Source organism: Carassius gibelio, chromosome B16 (assembly GCF_023724105.1).
Source record: "Carassius gibelio isolate Cgi1373 ecotype wild population from Czech Republic chromosome B16, carGib1.2-hapl.c, whole genome shotgun sequence".
Taxonomy (NCBI): domain Eukaryota; kingdom Metazoa; phylum Chordata; class Actinopteri; order Cypriniformes; family Cyprinidae; genus Carassius; species Carassius gibelio.
This window is the reverse complement of record NC_068411.1, coordinates 11,904,689-11,926,248: the sequence shown is the minus strand read 5'-3', so window position 1 is coordinate 11,926,248 and position 21,560 is coordinate 11,904,689. Positions and strand designations below refer to the sequence as shown.

General features: G+C 38.6%; 1 protein-coding gene across 4 annotated transcripts in view; it reads right to left on the bottom strand.

Annotated features, from left to right (window-relative positions):
• ncalda (neurocalcin delta a) overlaps positions 1-21,560 on the bottom strand; it is a 54,504-nt gene that overhangs the window by 17,674 nt on the left and 15,270 nt on the right. Inside the window, exon 1 of one of the 4 annotated variants that reach the window (XM_052577779.1) lies at positions 1,613-1,982. The exons of the other annotated variants lie outside the window; for them this stretch is intronic. The gene's annotated coding sequence lies outside the window, so the exon portion shown is untranslated. Of the gene's footprint in view, positions 1-1,612; positions 1,983-21,560 lie in introns of those variants that run through there. 4 annotated transcript variants of the gene reach the window in all.

Sequence of the window (21,560 nt, the reverse complement as noted above, 5' to 3'; positions counted from 1 at the left end):
GTTGCTGGTAGCAATTTTTTTCATTCTCTTTTCCCCCATACAATGGAAGTTGATGGCTTCCATCTGTTTGGATACCAGAATTCTACAAAATATATTTGTTTGTGTTCACCAGAAGAACTAAATTGATTCACAATGAGTAAACTAGGGCGAGTTAATGACAATTTTTTTGTGTGTGAACTCTTATTTCACTGGGCCCTAAATGAGAACATTTATTTTACTTCATTTTGAACTTGAACATTAAATATTGTTTTAGTAAACGCTAGTAGTGTAGGTTTGAGGTGCATACATTATGGCATTAAGTGCTTAACAGAATGATACTGACTTTGAAAATGCCATTAAAACAGCACTTAGGGGCTTCATATTGAGAGAAAAAAAAAAGTTCATTTGGCACTCTGTATTTAAGCCGTTTAATAGATACACACAACACACAAGCACCACCTACACACACACCAACACACACACACACACACAGATGCTGTAATAACAGACAGGGCTGATAACACACAATAGCAGTTGTTGCGGCGAGGATAATCTCCTCCCACACAACGTGGGCCATGCTGAACAAGCTGTCAGCAGTGTCTCTCATCCCTACAGCCAGCAGGCCTCCAATGCAGGAGTTTGTTTGTCTCTGGTGCCATGTGTTTCTGAACTAGAAGTAGGCTGTGTGCACACAAGAGTGCGTATAGGAAATACTGCCACATCACTACATGGACCTGATAACATCTAATAAACCATATGTCTCACAACAGGAGTCAAACTCTGCATAGGTCTGCTTCTCAGGTAGGTTGATGCATTAAATTAGCTGCTGGTAAATCAGCTAGTGATGTATATGATGAACCTTCCATTTGAAGGGTAAAGTATATTTTGCTTTAGTCTGCTTAAAAGCTCTCTGACACAAGCTCTTCTTGGGTTTGAAATGATAGCGCAACTATTTTTGAATAAAGCCAACCGCTGAGCATTCCAAAAAAAAAAAAAAGAAAAAAAAAAAAAAGAAAAAAAAAAAAAACTCCAGCAATTAGCAATAAATGTTTTCTTCCTGCCATAGATCGTCCTCCACCCACGTTCAATGCGACGGGGGGATGGGGCTATTCTGGTATTCGGTGCATGTGCATCTCCTCAGAGAGAGCATTCTTAATGCACTCGCTCACCCACTTGCATGAGTTAAGCGAGGAGTGAAAGTGTGGGGGAAGGCGAAAATGAAAAGTTGGGGAAGAGTAGAGGAAGAATTTGGCTAGATTATGCCAGCTCCCTCATCTCTCATCCTTTCCCATGAGGCTCTCTAACATAGCCGTTTCCGCTATGACAATATGATCAAATTCAGAGCTGCTGGTGCAGTGATAACTGGACTATCTCACTCCAACTCATTCAGCCTACAAACAACCGATAACAAGAGACAACAAGGATCTGAAAGGGCAGGGAAACACTGGAGGAGACAATCTTTGTTCAGGGGAGTGAATGATAGAAAGGGAACACTAAACTACATCTTTTCTCCCATTCATAGACCCCCAGTGCGCTGTTAGCGTGTGACGAAGTGAGAGAGCATGCAACAGCTGTGCACAAAAAACATTGGGCATTTTGTCAAAAGAAATATGAGAAAAGGAGTATGACTTACCTCTTTTTCTATTTCTATTTACCCCCTGCTATCCACTGCCTTCAACAGTCCATAACCTGGCTATTTACACCTGACGATAAGAATGATGCTGGCAGCTAGAAGAGACCACCAGGACTAAGATTATTCAACAAGTCCTCAAGATTCCACGAAGCTCTTTGCAGTCAAGAGTGAACCGAACTCTGGCAGCATCCCACCCACAATGACGTCAACGGCCAGTCACGTGAGCGCATAAAAAGCAGAAGCGAGCTAGTGTTGCCCTGGCAACCGGCAGACAGTTCTTTACTGATTTCAATAGGTCATCTGTCAGAGCTGCGGTGAAAGAGACCCTCACAAAACCACAGTCTAATCCGCAGCCAAAATGAGTGTTTTGGAAGAAAAGCTTGAGTGTAGACAGGAAGCTGCGTTCAACAGTGAAAAGAAACCACATGAAGTGCGCAACAGTATGCGTAATGTGAATCCACAACAATCATCAGATTGTAGCAGTGTGATGTGCTGCACGAAGAAGCGTTGAGGAGGTATGAAAAGCAGTGTTGTGGTAGAGCTTCCAGCAGTTTCAGACACACTTCCCTCAACAGTGGCAGGAACAGAGGCGTTCTGCTGTGGAGTCAATGGTTCCCATGAGACTCTGGACCCAGATTATTAACATTCTTTGGTACTCAGAACCACAGAGGAAGGCACAACATAAACAGACATCAGCTTCATGATTACAGTCAACATTACAGTTCGACTGCGTTACCAAATTCCCTGAGAACGAAAATCATGTGATGCATTGACACTTGATTTACCATTAAATTCCTTAAACTGAACCTTTAATGGTTGCAATCCAGCTATAAATCAAAAGAACTACAACTAAAGCTGCAACAAATAATGGATAAAACTATCATCAAAAGTGCAGGGCATCTTTTTCAAACACCCATTTCAGTATTTAACACTTTTTTTGTCATTAATGCTGACAACTAAAAACAACAAATAAAAGATGAGCTCTGAATAATAACCAAATAACAGTGGAAATCACAAATAAAGCAACAGTATAAATAAAACCCTGCTTAAAACACTTTTGAACGACAGAAATCATAATCATAAACTTTGTATATGTTGTTTTAATGTGTCATTTGTTCAGTTATTACACAAAATAACACATTTTAAATAGGGTTTTCCAACAACTTCCATTGCTTGGACAAACACTTGCGAACGTGTGTTCATGACATTATAACAACTAATATGAGCTACTTTGTCAATCATTTGGTAACTCCCTCGCTGTCTATAGGAGGGTAAGAGAGCCCTCAGATTTAATCAAAAATATCTTAAATAGTGCTCCAAAGATGAAAGAAGGTCCTACGGGATTGGAACAACATGAAGGTGAGTAATAAATGACAGAATTTTCCTTTTTGGGTGAATTATCCCTTTAACCAAATTGCAATGCAGAGAGCCAGTTCTTAAATTAACCTACAAATTGCTCATGTACAATGCATTAAACAGGGATAGCAGATAGTATTTTAACATTGTTAAAGTGTGCTGGAGCTCTCCCAAACTTGATTTAGGGGAAGATTTGCAGGATTTAGAAATCAAAATATTGCTTTTTAGATATGAAGAGTGTTAAAATAATGTGCTTGTCATAAACTCCAGCACATTTTTCACTGTAATCATTCAGGAATGAAAAACCCAATTAAACATTAACATATTAGGTTGTCCGCAGTAGTGTGGTTACACTTTCAACATAACTTCTTTGAAAACCAGGCAGCACATTTGATTCGTGTCTTCTAGAAAACACAAAGTTATTTGGGCTGCACTGGCCCAGCACCCAGGGAGTGAGTCCTCATCTCTAGATTCCTTTACAGATCGTGGAAAGAGAAGCACAGGGGTCACTATTTCAGGGTGAACCCGCCCACTCTCCAGCCCAAGAGCATGGAAAAAAAACTTTCATGTTTTCAAGCTTTCATGCAAGGGGTCTAATTTGAATAACATCTGGTGGCTAGTTGAATAGAGGCAACCAAGCCTCTTAAATGAGGCAAAAAAGGATGACAACAGAAAAGGGCAAGGCCATGAAATAAGAGCACCACGGGGGGAGAACTTTGGCACAGAGAGAGGGGGGAAGGATGCCCCAAAGGGCTAATGGGTAAACTAAAGGGGAGAGAATGCTTGTGAGAAACGTGCATGTTTGTTCAAGACCATACAAGGGAAAAAATAAAGTTATCATGTATGCCACAAACAATGGATAAAGAAAGTTGAGTGAAAAGAGAAAGAAGTTTAGAGACAACATTGTAGTTTAGTGGCAAGTAATTTTGAAAAGAAATGCCTGTTGCTCGGATGCAAAGACTGCAGCTTGAAAAAAAAAATCATTAATAATATCTCTATTAACAGAAGAAACAAAAGCTATTAGTGCACATGAATTAATGGCTGTTTGTCTGGATGTTCAGTGGTGGTTTGTCACTGTGTGTGAAAGCTTTTTGTAGAAATGTGAGGACATGGACATGCGAGTTCTCATGCTTTATTTTGTGTCAGAATTAATTTTTTACTAGATTTTTATTTGACATCTGACATCTTATTTTCAAATACTGTGGCTAATATTTGTGATCAATGCAAAACAAGTGTAAATAAAAATAGAAATAAAGACCCTTTTTGCCTTTGTGCCTCTTACCTCAATTTAGTCCTTCCCAACTAATATAGTAGATTATAATATAAATTAATTTATAATATATAAATTAATTTAACTCCGGAGCTGCGCGAGCGTACTCAAGCAGAAACAGAGGAAAACAAGGTGTGTGTTTATCATTAGATTTTTAGAATATGTTTATCTGTGCCGTTCTTTGTCATAAATTCAGTTTACAAAAGGTCACGAGGGAGCAATCGGTTTCCCATCTACTGTAAAGTTTTCGCTCCATTCACCGCTCATTACAACACAGCTGTTTCATCCGGCGATAATCTAGCCGCATATGAACACTTACTTTAATTGCACTTATTTAAATATACATAATCTAATTATACGTATTTTATACATACGTTACTGTGCAAAAGTCTTAGTCTTAGGCAGTCTGATTGTGCATTCAACAATCGCTCTAGATTATTATTAAAATCCATTTAAATACATAAAATGGATATTATATATGCATAATCTGCCTGCAGTGCATATGCAGTCCACAGCACGGACTCATTGTGCTTTCACACAGAATGCGTTTGCAGTCCGCTACTGATCCGCGTCTATTTAGTCCACAAACACAACATTTGTTCATTGTTTTGATTTCATATAATGTAAAAAAGAAATATATATTTTTTTTTCCAGCATCGTAAGTCTTTTATCACAGAACAGTAACAATCTTTCATACAGACATTGGTATTCAATGTCTATATTCGTTTATTTAAATTAAGTTTAATGAGACCGACGTTATTTTTCAGCAAAATGTATTGTTTACGTCATTTTGAACAAGCTTACACACAATAAGCTTGAACATTACACATCGTGTTTTGTAGCTGAAAACCTTTAACAATGCGTGCAAACAAACAAAAGTATAGATTAAAAGCAACAAAAAAAAGTGAACAAAACAAAAAACGTAAAGCCGCCTGCAGCAATTAGGCTTTTGTAGAACGCAGCCTACACTTAACTTTGAAAATTTTAAACAGTCAGCAAATCTTTTTTGCTTTTTTTCTATTGTTTTACATGTTCTTGTTAAGAAATACGGGCATGTAAATATGATTGGGGGAAAGTCGGCTCCAGTCTGTTAACAATATGGCACAGACGTTGTCGGGACTCACAAATAACGGTGTGCTAAGCGAATAAGTTTTGTGAAGCACTTCGTGTTTTCGTTTCACCACTGAATGGGATCCTCATCTGGTGGAACACACGGCTCCAGCAAAAACGGTTCCCACTCGTCTTGGCTGGACTCTCTGTAAACATCAATGAAGAACTGGCTCAGCCTTTTCCAATGAGTGGGCATTGCATCCTCTTCATCGTTGGTGACGGCGGCTACATCTGCACCACTCGCATCAAGGAAAATGTTCTGATAATGTTCAAAAATGTTTTTTTTCTTACTTCTCTCATGTTTTCATCGAGAAACCTGAGATGTTTGTGCCGAGGGTCTAGGGAAGACGCTAGAAGAGGATTTTTCACTGCGTTCTCCAAGTTAGCGGTGTTTATTCGTTGCTTGAGAGATGCCGCAACAATGTTCTTGAATTAGGTCACTTTCTGTGATTCTCCACATCATATTTGAATTACTTGTAGAAGACCACCGTTCTTAGGGGCCGTTCACATATCGCGTCTTTTGCGCACTTAAGTTTGTTATTTCCAATGTAGGCGCGCGGTATGTGCACTCATAATTGAAGCGACGCAGTCACGATGCGCACGCGGTGCGACTCGCTCATTTTTCCAGGCGTGTCCGCACCGCATCGAGTTAAAAACTTCTCAACTTTTCAGAATGCTGCAAGCGCACCGCAGGTCATGTGACAAGAGCTAACCATTCAGCTTCATCCTTTCCCGTAACAACATTGAAAGCTCAGCCAAGATGAAGGAACAGCTGACCATAGCTATATATGCTATGGGAGTTATTGGGAGTGTTCAGCAATTAAAAATGTATCTGTTCTAAAATCTGAGAAAGACATCATTTAGTCACCCAGAGTGAAGATTTAGTCGCATATACTTGCAATGTAGAAGGTTGGATCTATTTATACACCCCCCAAAAGGACCCATTCTCCAACCTGAGAGCATTCACATGTACCAGGTGACAGCTGCAAACTCTTTGATATTACTGGTATTCACCCCACACCATTCTCATTCAGTCACAGGTTTACCACACATAATCTAGTTTTCCACTGGAGCAGTTTCCTTGTATTCTATGCACTGAATGGAATTTCCACACAAACGCTCTTTACACTAACTGAACTAACCTTGAAAATATATCACTAAAAAGGAAAACTGAATATTAATGCTAAATGCAGAACAATTAGTGAATCCCATTTACTTCAGACCACATGGTCACGTTATGACCACTATCAGAGCACTGAGTATTAATTTTGTGTGACCCATAACAATGTCTATTAATAGCAAGCTTGTCCATAAAACCTTGGCCTCTAGTGTGATGAACATGAATGGAAACAGGCCATTGTATAAGTCCCTCTTAGTTACCAAACAGCCCATGCAAAACAGAACACAACCACTATTTGCAGAGCTCTTTAAAGTGGTTTGCCATGATATTTCACTTGTAGAAAAGAAATAGACATGCCAACAGACCAGCTAAATGACACAAAGCTAATGCTGTAAATGTTATATAATACAGAAATATAACCTTGCCTTCTCTCATATTGGTTGTTTCTCCCAAAAGGTTGCTAGATGTGCACACACCCACTGTGCACACCTAGGGATGGGTACCGAAACCCGGTATTAAACTGGCCCCGGGGCTAAATTATGAAAGACCGTAGCATCAGTAAGATCTGACGGTACCGGTTTTGCTTTCGGTACTGGAGGGAAAAAATTTATGTACTATGTATTTTTCCTTAATAATGTTATCGTGCACATTTTATCTTACCAAACATTTCTAATTTGCGATACTTAATATTTATAAGTTTGTCTGTGAGATCTGCGACATGATCTCTCATGCGCGCCGCGGGGGCTGTCTGTCAGTCACAAACACACAACAAGAACAAGCGCGGCGCACACAAACGAATAACAGAACGAAAACTCTTAATAATAAAGAGTGACGATGGCTGAGAGAGCAAAATGTTCCAAAGTGTGGTTATACTTCACTAGCGTTAGGGTGACCAGATGAGATTATTCAAAGATCAACAGTCTGTCATTAGTCTTTAGTGTGCCACAAAAAACAACATTAAAATCATGAACTCAAATGTCAATGTAAAAAGAAAAAAAAAAGAGAAAAAAACAATGACTGTTGTAACAGTGCGTAAATCAGATCGTTCTGTAATGCTAACGCTAATGAGCTTAAATAAATTTTTTGTACACAGTGCGGCGAACTGTCAATCATTCCTGTACGCATGCATCACTGTCCTCCTCGCAGCTGCAGCAACTTGCGCTCTCTTCATCAAGCTTTAAAACAAAAAGGGGACAAAAAGGTCTTATTTTCTTTGTGCATATAGATTAATTAGATAAATTTATATCTAAATTCGTGCCTAGCCGCCTACGGTATTTTTTTTAGAACTTAGTAAATAGATGCAGCCAATGAGCAGCCGGCGGGGGCTGGTTGCAGGACGACTCGACCTCCGCAGACAGTTGTTTATCAGACAATAACTACTCAATATTTTAAGTATAATTTTCGGGACAATTAGGGCCAGATTCGGGACAACAGTTTAGATTTCGGGACTGTCCCGAATTTTTCTGGACGTCTGGTCAACCTAACTAGAGCTCGTTGTCATAAGTGCAACACAATTTTTGCTTCTAAGGGTGGAAACGCAAGCAATCTGTCAAAGCACCTTTCAAAAGTGCATTATGTGCAGACAGAGAAATACAAAGTTTTCGACTGCCTAGCTAGCTCGTCTCTGGTTGTTGCCCCATCTACGTCAGGTAAGTATGCTAAAATCAATGTTGAGTCAACGTGGTTCACGTCATTTAAAATTTTCCTGGTTTGCTAACCTTACGTAGAAATTCTGTTGATTTCTTTTGGGAGAAATGAGAGAACGAAATCAACATTTTCTACTTGTTTTTAAAATTCCAAATAAAGAAAAATCAGTATTTATCTTTCTTCAAAAGAATGGCTAAAGAGTCCTTTTGCAGCCTACCTACATGCCCCTCCTGTGTTGTTTTGTGTTTGTTTTACGTTCATTTGTTTTTTTGTATAATAGCTGTTTGTTCAAACAAGGCTGTTTCTTGCACTACAAATAATTGTTTTATTAATTTTAATCTTATTTAAAAAAAATAAGAAATGTTAATTCTGTTCTCAACTCGTTCTTAAAAACACACACACACCCACACACACACACACACACACACACACACAACACAAAGTACCGATAAGAATACCGTTAAAGTATAGGATTTCAGATATTCCAAAGAGAAATTCGAAAGCTATTAGGTCAGTGTCTTCCATTACTCTCATACAGAACAGGACAGGGACAAAAACAGTAAAACAGACACTAAAGATGAAAAACAGATTGTGCCATAGCTTAAAAAAATGCATTTGTGATACAAAATTATGAACTGCAGTACAAAGACTCCGTCAACTGCAACTTAGAATATGCTGCCAACCTCCACTCGATCTGCTGAGACCATTACATCATTCAAGAAATGGATGAAAACATACCTCCTCTGCCAGGGCCGCATTAAGGCCCAATACCAATTCTTCCCTTTTCCCCTACCCCTCCATTTCGCGCGTTCACGTGAAGGGGTAGGGGTGTCTCGATTCTCTTTTGGTTGGAGAGGAAGGGGTAAGGGGAAGGGCCAGATAGCCCTTCAAACGAAGATTTTTCGGGACCACACTTGAAACGAAGGGGTATGTATTATCTCGGCAACATGGCTGCTATAGCAAACAAAAAAAAAGACACATAAATGTAAGCTTTTTTGGCATAAATAATAGGGGTGTGCATTGGCACTGCCCTCACGATTCGATTAGATTACGATTCACCAGGTAACGATTCGATTCAATTCGATTCTACGATGCATCACAATTCTACTGCACACAAGGCAAATATTTCATCAGTGATGAGGCAATACACAGAATAGTGGCGTAGATCCTTCGCTATAAAACATGCCACCGATCGTGTGATCCTCTTTGCTCTCTTGGAGTTGTGTGGCAATGTTGACACTAGCGACTCGTCAATTCTTGGCTGGGATGTGTCGACTTTTTGTGTTGTTATTGTTGTAATAGTCCGTCTATGACGGTCATCTCCCTCCGCCTCAGCCATCTTGCTTGTTGTTTTTGTTTTTCTCCCGGAACCGGAAGTATTTAAACTTCACAACTTTATTGTCCGCCAGAAAATAAACAGTGACATAATCGATTATGGCACTTTGCCGCATCGATGCTGAATCGTTCATGCCCCACATCGCGATGCATTGCCGAATTGATTATTGTTGACACCCCTAATAAATAAAGATTTTAACGCAAAGTCATCATTGGTTTTATGTTACATTCAATTGTGAGTTCATATTAATGGTCATTTTACTCAAAGAAATGTTTGCAATAAATCGCTAATATTTGCTAACGTCATTACAGACTGCATGATAGTGCCACAGCATATGTCTGATCAGGGCAATAACTGGCGTAGACAAATCCCCCCAATAATTAGAAATCGATAAAACATTTTCTCAAATATTGACTATGAGAGAGAGAGAGAGAGAGAGGGAAAGAGAGATTGAAGTTGCGTGTTTTTGCGTCTGTGCGTTTCTCTTTTTAGAGTGAGTTTATTTAAAAACAGAGATTGTATCCTCTCGTCGCTGGAAAATATAATGTAAAGATTCAGTATTTAAACTGTATTTAAGTCGTGGGGCAGCATTGACAAGTTTATTTTCTCCTGGATGTGTGAGCTGCGCGATTTCCAATATGTGTGTGTGCTGCTCATTAATACCGAATGATTATTAAAGGCTCTAATGCACACCAGCACACCAGTATATGTGTGTGCTAGATGACGAATGATGGCGTGTGACGTCATGGTAGTGGTGTCCCAATCCTTAGGGCAATATTGGGAAGGGGAAGGGGTATAAAATAGAATTGGGATTGGGCCTAAGACTGAAAGGGCCCCAGGGCTTTACCTCTTGAGTGGCCCTTCATCAACAAGAACTACAGCCTACATTCACTCACAAGTTATCTGTCTTTTATTATGCAACTATAAATACCGTTACCTAATTAATAGTGGAAAATTTATTAACATTAACCCCTTAAACCTGATGACGGAACACCACCCTCACCAAAAAATTCAAAATCAAATTACTAAGCAATCCCTGAATGGAAAAAACACAAAATAGATATAGTTTTAAGCTTAGAATTTCAGCTTTCTAATGAACATAATTATTTAGATCAACGAGTGCTGAGCAGTCCCTCTAAACCGAAGTGTACCATGGGTAGGGTTGGGTACCGTACCTATGGAACCGTTATGCACCGAACTAGGGATGTCAACGATTAATCGATGATCGATTAATTGTCGATAAGAGATGCAATCGATTAAGGCTATCGATGGTCGGTTAACCGATTCAATGTTGGGCTGCGTGCGGCTCATGCGCACTCAACACGTGCGAGCGGCTGTGAGTGACGGTGACAATATATAAAAGCATCATCATTCATTCACAATGTACAAATTAGGCTTTTAATGTGATTTAAACTTTAAAGTACATTAAAATAGAAACAACATAAAAGTTCTTCAACATTAAAAGCAATAGAAATGTAGTTACTAATCATTTCATCAGATAACTGTTTTATATCGTGCGCTTTGCAGGGCTGCGGGACACAGTGACAGGACAGGTAGTCTATTCATTCCTACAACTTGTTAATTCATTCCTACGAATTATTAATGTGGCAATTGTCCATGTTTCATTAATTTTGTTCCCTAAATAACCCATGATTTAAGTGAAATAAGGGAACAAATTAATAAATCGAACGAATTCTTAATTCATGAAATCTTTAATTTCCCTTCCCATGTTTACCACAGTAAGAGATGCGAAAACAGTTATTAAAAGCGAAAGATAATAAAATAAACCTGGGAAATTAGAGGGTTAGACTATGAAGATTTAGGAAAAGAAACAATGCCTAAATATACTGAATTTGTGGAAATTCGTGACCAACCGGCAAACCAGAACAAAGCCGCGTAAATGAAGACTATGGGGTCCAAAAGCATGGTCACGATCTAACATTTTCCAGTTAACCTATTATTCCTCTAATAAACAAAGCTTTTATACCACACTTGTCATAATCAGATCTTACCATTTCTAAATAAATAATTGCTGGATTCAAAACAGCGATTAATAGGCGCTGTGACCGACACATTCCTGGAGCATTCACTGCTGTCACTAAACGGTGACGCCGAGCATCGTTCACAAGTTTCTGCATGGACCTGACTAGGGCACAGGTTCTAAGCCCTGGGACAAAATGGGATGTTTTAAGGAAATTTTATAGCCTACTAAGTAATAGGCCCAAAATAAAAATAACAATTTGTTTTCATGTTTTTTTTTTTTTTTTTTTTTTTTTTTTTTAAATCGGCTATGCGAAATATATCCGACTTAAATAGGCTAATTAAGATTAACGGATTTAAAACAGAAGTGTGGGCACGTTTTTGCTCATATGAAGAGGATCATCTTTTCCGTCTATATGCGAATGCGTGTTAAGTACAAGCCTAGTTTACATTATAAATAATAGTTTAACATTCAAATACATTGCGAATATGGAAACATTTCGATTTGTGCCGAATGAGACCTGATCAATAACCTCCAAATAAATCTAGCCAAAGCCCCGCTCGCTCATCCTCGTCTGCACGCATGCACTGTTACGATCTAATGCGCTGTATGCCGGATTTTTAAAAATCTGACATTTTCTTGGACAGAATCCAGCAGGATCAAATTAATGTGAGCAACTGTGTTTTGGTGCAGCAGCGCCGATGTAGTTCACTTTATTTGCAGCGCAGTCACACGCGCTCCACATTTCGGATAATTTTATACAATAATGTCAGTTGAAAACATTGCAATTGTGCTTTAAAATACAACAACGAGCACCACAAAACCATTTAAAGAGGCGCGTTCAGCGTTCTCCGTGCGGGATTGGAAACTGTCAACAAAGTAAAATGACCTCAAAAGTATGGCGCGCTCTCTTCATTTTATCAAATGATCATAATCGCATCTATTCATTTTATAATCCTGCTACTAGCATTTTATTCAGACTAAAACCTCTTTAATTCAAGTGAGAAAGCGTTTTGTGTGTGTGTGTGGCTTTTGCACATCCTGTCATACCGCTGACTGCGTGCCTGCAATAGACGCATTTTGCAGTATTATGGTTAACGATTAATCGATTAATTGATCGTTAATTTAAACGACGATCGATCATGGAAATAATCGAAATTTGACATCCCTACACCGAACCGAATCAGAATGCAGATTTCGGTGCCTCATTCTGGTGCCTCTTAATTACCTGAGCGATCGACTGAAATATTTGTCCAGGTTCCTTCGAAATGTACACAAAAAGCAGTGGCGTCGCTAGGCTTTTTTAGTAGGGCTTTTAGATCCATAAATGCTGGTACACAAATTCGCGATTGTCTAAGAGTCAGTCCTCTTAAATTTCATATGAAAACGGCAGCAGACCTGTCTCCTCCACGTCTTTCCGCGCACTCTTCAATCAGCAGACCGCAGCAAAGCAGAGTGAGCGGACTCAAACAGAAACAGAGGACACAAGGTATGTGTTTATCGATAGATTGTTGGAATATGTGTATCTGTGCAGTTCTTTGTCATAAATACGGTTTACAAAATGCAGAGATGGGACCAAGTCACACATGTGCAAGTCTCAAGTAAGTCTCAAGTCTTAACCTTCAAGTCTCAAGTAAGTCCCAAGTATTTTTTTCTTGGGCAAGTCAAGTCAAGTCACAAGCTATGTCAAGTCAAGTCCAAGTCAAGTCACCTTAATATTGTTATTTTACCTGCCGAATCTGATCTTAATAAAGTTAAAAGACAAGATATAAGTAACTGTCAGTAAAATAAAATAATTTGGATTTGCATTGTAAATACTCATGTTCAGTAAAATACATCATGGAATCAAACAAAATTGTAACTTCCTAAAATTATTTATTTTTCACTTCTGCCAATAGTGTTTGAAATGTTTTACATTTTCAACATGGAGTCCATAAAACAAATAACAGCTAAACATCCAACAGACTCCTCTCTGAACACCTCTCTCTCTCTCTCTCTCTCTCAAACACAGTTTACATACAACATTAAACTGTTACATTTCTCCTCTCTCTCTCTCTTTCACAAACACACACACACACACTCTCTCTCTCTCTCAGAGTATAGAATATAAATATGACATATTTTCAGTTGTTTCATACTTTTTTGTTATGTACAGTACAGACCAAAAGTTTGGACACACCTTCTCATTCAAAGAGTTTTCTTTATTTTCATGACTATGAAAATTGTAGGCATCAAAACTATGAATTAACACATGTGGAATTATATATGGAATTATATACATAACATAAAAGTGAAACAACCAAAAATATGTAATATTCTTGGTTCTTCAAAGTAGCCACTTTTTGTTTTGATTACTGCTTTGCACACTCTTGGCATTCTCTTGATGAGCTTCGAGAGCTAGTCACCTGAAATGGTCTTCCAACAGTCTTGAAGGAGTTCCCCGAGAGATGCTTATCACTTGTTGGCCCTTTTGCCTTCTGTCTGCGATCCAGCTCACCCCTAAACCATCTCGATTGGGTTCAGGTCCGGTGACTGTGGAGGCCAGGTCATCTGGCGCAGCACCCCATCACTCTCCTTCTTGCTCAAATAGCCCTTGATGCCTTCAGTGTGACTCTACAATTTTCATATTCATGAAAATAAAGAAAACTCTTTGAATGAGGTGTGTCCAAACTTTTGGCCTGTAGCCTACTGTACATAACAAAAACGTATGAAACAACTTAAAATACGTCATATTTATATTCTGTACTGTATATATATATATATATATATATATATATATATATATATATATATATATATATATATATATATATATATATATATATATATATATGCACTTCTCATGATTGGGTAATCGCGGCAGCTACATTAGTTTTTCTGAGTAATTGTTTTGCTCTATGAGAAAGACAAGGTAACAAAATATTCGGGGCTTATGCCCCCTTAGCCCAGCCCTAGCGCCGCCCCTGGAATGCGTTTTTCTGGCGGCCTGCTAGCGGATCATTAGGGGCCGTTCACATCACGTCTTTTGCGCGCGCAAGTTCGTTATTTCCAATGTAGGCGCGCGGTATGCGCGCTCAATGGAAGCAACGCGCGCGCGTCGCACCACATCGAGTTAAAAACATCTAAACTTTTCAGAATGCCGCAAGCGCACCGCAGGTCATGTGACAATAACTAACCAATCAGCTTCATCCTTTCCTGTATCAACGTTGAAAGCTCAGCTAAGATGAAGGAACAGCTGTTCATAGCTGTATATGGATTGCCATTTTGAAACGAATTTAGTAGCAGAACTACTGCGAGCGATTTTTAGTGCTGCAAATCCATTTACACTTTGCTGAAATTTCCGCGTGTTCATTGAGAGTGAGCGTGTCATGGATGCTTAGCAACGACAGACGCCCCAGGAGCACTTCTGCCCGAGCACTTTGGAAAGAAGGAGAAAGCGGCGCGACTAGCGTTTTCCACGCGTTTTTAGGCGCGAACTATTGAAGACAAAAGCGATGACCCTCGGTACCTCTCAGGCTGACATGTTGATGTGATGTGATATCTGATTTAAGTGGGCGTGGTGTGTGTAAGGTAGAGAGGGCATGACTGATGATACTGTCCTGATCCAGTCACGACGCTATTCTCAGCCTGCGCCCCAGCTGAGTAATCAACTTTATTTAAAAAAATAATTTATATATTTTATATTCAAACTGAAAACATGATGTGATTAACACTCAAGTCATTGTGTCTCAAGTCAAGTCAAGTCCCGAGTCTTTAACTTCCAAGTCCGAGTCAAGTCTCAAGTCCTAAAAATAGCGACTCGAGTCGACTCGAGTCCAAGTCACCAAGTCACAAGTCCCCATGTCTGACAAAATGTCACGGGGGAGCAATCAGTTTCTCATCTATTGTAAAGTTTTCGCTCCATTCCCCGCTCATTACACCGCAACTGTTTCCTACAGCGTTAATCTAGCCCTTAAAGCATATGAACACATACTTTAATTACACTTATTTAAATATACTTAATCTAATTATACATACTTTATACATACACTACTGTCCAAAAGTCTTAGTCTTAGTCAGTCTGCTTTGTGCATTCAACAATCTCATTAGATTATTTTTAAAATTAATGGCAAAATGAATGTTTAGAAATTTCCTACTGACATACTAAAGCAAAAGATATAAATAACTGGCTTAAAACCCTTTTTTGGGGAGAAAATACTAATGTGCAAAGACTGTACTTTACAAACGACATTGTTGTTACTTTATGAAGAATGACCATACAGTCATTCACAGAACTGATTAAAGACATTGACAGACAGCACTCATCTTAACTAAATATCAGAGTGATTGAAAGAGATACAGTAGAAACCTTATGTGTGGTTTTGAATTAAATAATGACCCAGATTGTGAATACATTTATTAGCCTTAGAGTAAGGGAAGCTTGGGAAATGAGAGCATCCAACGAGTGTGTGAATGCTATGGATTTATTTTAAATCTTGTTAATGTTCTTTGATGTTAATCTTTTTAAACTTTTTTTATTAATTTATTTGTATAGAAGTATCAATTCAGGCACCGGTACCGTTTTAAAAGAATCGAAATGGCACAGGTATCGAATAAAACCCAATCGATACACAAACCTAACCCTGGGTGGGATGGGTGGGAACCCCACCCCTCTGCGTCAATATTACTAATCATTTTTCAAACCTCTGCCTTGATCTACAAAAAATTTATATTACTGAAAAACTTAAGAGTCTGAGCGTTACAATGAATGTAGCCACTTTGATTTAAAGTAATGCGGAGTTATAAGTATTAATGTATTTTACAAAACGTTTTTTGTGCCGTGTACTCTAATATGTCAGAAACATACAGCTCAGATAGTAATGTATCATATGTCATTTGAAAGTTTATGGAATTACATTTGCTTCAATAATAATGAACGAAACTTTATAAAACTGAAAGTAACTTTTTCAGAAACTATCAAAAATATGTCATTATAAAAGAAGAAAAACACAATGAAAGTGAAAAAAATTAACTCAATCGCACAAATTTAACAGACTCTTAAAAATTTGCTTCATTCTTTGTTAATGTTTTTCAAAGATTCTTTTTCACTAATCGTGGATTCTGAATGCATTGCCACAGATTTCACTTATGATTTCGAGTTTTTCATTTGATGTTTTGACACAAACTTCTCGTGGGGGGCAGGCTTAACAGTGATCTACTCTGATTGGATAGTTTTTGATGGACAGGTATTCTCTGACCAGGAAGTACAGATGCCACTCAGTGGCGCGCACATTACATACTAGTGCGAGAGATCACTTCCGGTGCTTTTCGTGCTTGCGCAGACTAAGCCAGAGCCTGCGCACACATCACACAACAGGAAGCACGCTCGCCCTCAGTTGGACGTGGCTGTGTACAAGAGGTAAAAACTATATAAATAATGTTCGTTTTCTTACACAAACCACTCGTTTCGTGTCTTAGGTCATCAATGTGTACTTACGATGGGGAATTGTTTAATTTGGACTTCTCTGTGCATGCTCTTTGAGGTGGTGACAATAGACCTCCATTATGTGAGTCACAGACAACAACGGTTTGACAAAAAATATAAAAATGGGAACTACTGCGGAAACAAAGACAACTACATCTTTGATGCCCTTGAGGTAAGCTAAAACATTTAAAAATGTAATTTTTAAAGTGATCCATCCCTTTAAACTTTCAATATGAGCATCCCTAACTGGCATATACACATAATATAACATACAAAATTAATTAATTTTAAGCCACACAAAGTCAACATGTTGGTATTTCTTGCTGTGAAACTGCCATAAAATAAAATAAAAGTTTATTGATCTTTGAAAATGTGTACCTGCGTTTTTATGCCATTATCGTGACAGGCCTAGACACTCTCCATCATAAGAATCCAGCAAGACATAAAAGCTCAACTATATCTGTTTCATTTGTAATTTAATTTATAAAAAAACTATTTCTTATTACCACAAACAACATGGAAAACCTAAAGTTATTTCCAAGTCGTTCAAATATAGTTTTTCTACTTTTCTTCATAAATAAATCTTGTAGCAGAGTTACAGCAAGGGTTTCTCGTGGGGGACATCCATTACTGAAATTTCCTTGTTGTTATAAATATCGCATATGATGAATGCTTAGCAACAACAGACGCCTCAGGAGCGCAACTGCCTAAGCGCTTTGGAAAGAAGGAGAAAACAACACGCCTAGCGCGTTTTCCATGCGTTTTAGGTGCGACATGTGAATGGCCCCTAATAATATCAGTTAAAGGTTTTTTTTTGCTGCAAGGTAATAATATTTTATATATATGTGTGTGTGTGTGTGTGTGTGTGTGTGTCTGGGCATGTTGACATACGCATACAGACACATTTAGCTGAGCAAGCCAAATGAAGTGAGCGAAAAGTAGGCCCATTTTGACGGAAAGGGAAACGAAGTTACTTGCAAAATATGCTACGCAGTATTAAAATAAAACTGTAGTGCAAGCACAATGCAATATCACTTGCAACACAAGCATCCACAAGCAAATGAAGGGGCCACTCTAGCGAGATGTTATCTCTTTATTACCAGGACATCTGTGCCATCGGAGAGGGTGTTTTCTGCCATGGGCTGTCCACAGGCTGCCCTCCAGACTAACCCCACATCATGACGTTACATTTTTTTAATGAAAATCGAAAAAAATGATCTAGCTCATCTTTTTTTATCATGCGATTAAAGCTGCAGTAGGTAACATTTGTACAAATATATTTTTTTACATATTTGTTAAACCTGTCATTATGTCCTGACAGTAGAATATGAGACAGATAATCTGTGAAAAAAATCAAGCTCCTCTGGCTCCTCCCAGTGCTCCTATTGCCATTTGCAGTTACGGACCGCTCCCGGTAAGAAAACAACCAATCAGAGCTGCGGTCCGTAACTTTGTTTGTGTTCAAAATGTAGAAAAATGTATATAATAAGCGAGTACACCATGAATCCATTTTCCAAACCGTGTTTTTGGCTTGTCCTGAATCACTAGGGTGCACCTATAATAAGTGTTTATATTCGGACTATTTTAGATTGCTTCAGAGGTACCGCGGCGGAGTAACCCAGTACCTTTGTGATTCTTCATAGACATAAACAGAGAGAAGTAGTTCCGGCTACGATGTTCTTCTGCAAGACGCAAGCAGTTCTGTTTATTAACCGCTGAAGCGCCAAAAGTTACCTACCACAGCTTTAATTGATTTATCGACTATCGGGACAGGCCTAAATGTGGCTTCTTTATTTGTGACTATGCTAATTTGTGCTGTGCTTGGTACACTGCGTTGGTTAATATGTAAATAAGATGTTGCATCGGTGTTTAATTTGCACATTGTTAGTAAATCACCCATAGATATTTCCCCTCCCATTGTATGGTTTTGGAATTGTGCTCTCGCTCTTATTTGCCCTATTTAGTAAAACTGGCCCTTAATAGACTAAAAGTATTTTTCTAAGAACAATTAAAAGGTTGGCGTTGCAGGTGAGATAGAAAGTACATGAGACCATCATAAATACAAAGAATATTCATGAAATTGCAGAACATTGTGTGTCCTGCCTACACTCCCGGTAGTTACGTCACAAATCTGTTTTCAGACAAGTGAAACTAAAGGTGCAAGACCAACCAAGATGCCACACTGTTACATAAAGTTTGTTACATAAAGTTTAAAGGGTATAAATTAATAATATGCTAACATTTGTGCTGGATCTATTTCCATTACTATAAAGAGTGAATTACATAACTTTTGTACTGTTATTTGGCCTACAAGCAAGCATACCCACAACACACACGCATGCGGTGTTACAGAATGAACCACTGCATGCCAATCTCCTGTTATGGAGATGTGGGTGACTGTTGAGGTTTGCAGGTTGTACAGTCGTGGACGCATGCAGGTTTATATTAATGTGTGTGGGTAGCTGCACTCCTACGAGTGTTTCAGTTCTCTTCCTCACGGCAGAGACGACTGTCACGACTTTGCCCACTCACACAGCAATACCTCCCATTTCATATAGAGAGGCAGAGAGAGAAGCAGAGATGCACTAGATGTATTTGTTAGTGTTGATGCTCACCATGTGGAGTCTAACCAACCCCCCTCCACCACCGTACCTTATACCAAGAGTGCAGCTGGTCATGAAACAATCAAAGAATGAGTGATTCATCCCTCTGCAGTGGTTCGGTTCTGTCAACAGAGCCGCGTGGGTGATGCCTCTTACAATTCAATTTAGATGAATGCACACGGACAGGCATGTTAAAAACTGCCAATGACTTCTTGATTTGAACATCTTGAGTGCTTGTCAATCCATCTTAAACTATGCCCACACATGGCAAATCATTTTGAGAGTGTTTTCTTCTCAATGCCATTTGTCAATGTACGTGAAATTCTGGAGTTTGACACCTGGTTTACACATATGCAGTACATATACGGTGTGGATGCAGAATGTGCCATTGATCTTTCACATAAAATGCATTTACAGTGCGCTATTGATCAGTGGATTCTGTGATATGTCACATTTTAATCAGTGGAATATAAGCCGTAAAGCAAAATGTGTTTATGGAGATTTGATATAGGTGAATTTTTAACATACATTTTAGGACTCTTGCCAATTGCTTATTTCTAAAAAACAATTTCTCTCTACAGGAAAAAAAAACATTATTGGAAGAACTAAACTCACAACAAATTTATTATAATAGGAATTAAGTATAAGTGCAAAAGGGGGTGTGTATGTGAGCCAATGTATTTGGCATTAATGGAAGAAAAGCATCAAGTACTTTTAAAATGTGGGAGTAAAGAGAAGCAGTGGTTTTATCATAATGGACGCAGGTTAGTGATTTTACATGGCTGGCCAGTGTTTCTTTGTCAGGTCTTACACAACAGCTCTACAGATTTAATACCTACCTATAAACAATTCTTACAAGACCTATTTTCTAGATATTTGATATTATCAAAAACTGGTTTAACAGGTTGATCACACATAGTAAGATTATATTTTGTTTTATATAGGAAACATTTGACAAGTCAGCCTATGGTTTGCTGCCACCCATTACAAGAATACAAAACTTACTCCTGAAATTTAGGGTTAAATCAGTGTAGATAATACAACTATAAAGTCTCTTTTAAGTAGCAGACTCTGAGCGCCATCTGAGTGTAATGCCTTTTGCCAAAAACATGCTTCTGTTATGCCCCAGGATTCTTTCGCCAGCTCAGGAGAGTAAAGCTAGAATCTATCACACATGGAATGTGAAGCCAGGGCTGTCAGCACCACTTGGTTAGCCCGCTCAACAGTATGTTACGCTAGCTTTCAACCACACTGCTGGTTTCACCCAATTATATAAAGAATATATATATATTCCCACACATATATTTAGATACAGTGATCTAAAAGCACTCACACTGGTTTTTGATTTTGAAACGAGCAGAACTCATGTATATTCAATGAAGTCAAAGCCTTTTGGAAAAACTATTTGTGGCAGTCGGTTTTGATATTGTGTTGGCCCGCCACAAATAGTTTTTCCAAAAGGCTTTGACTTCATTGAATATGAGTTCATGAGTTCTGCTCGTTTCAAAATCAAAAACCAGTGCGAGTGCTTTTAGATCACTGTATTTCAGAAGTAAACTGACTGTATTTGGAAAAAATTTTGATTTCATTTAATCTTTTTTGCATTTAAGGCTTCATAAGGCAGCGTTTGTGAGCAGCGTTTGTGAACTTAGCACTGCTTTACAGCCGTTACCGGAGAAACCTCTATCTCTCCTGCTCTTAAAGCACCTCCTGCTGGCAGAAAATGAACTTGTATATATATGTATATGGGGGGCGGGGAAGTGCCACCACAAATAGAGTGTAATGGTGCGTTCATACTAGGGCTTGCATGTGTATATATATATATATATATATATATATATATATATATATATATATATATATATATATTAGTGATCGACCGATGTATCTGTTTACCGATATTTTTCCCGATATTTAAGCATTTTTCCATAATCGGGTATCGGTTTTGTAATATCGGATTCGCCGATTTACGGCGCCATCTTGTGGCCGTTTTGAGATTTCCGCCATTGCAGCCCGGGCGTCTGAGGAGATCAGTCAACAACAACTCAGTGCACAGGTAAA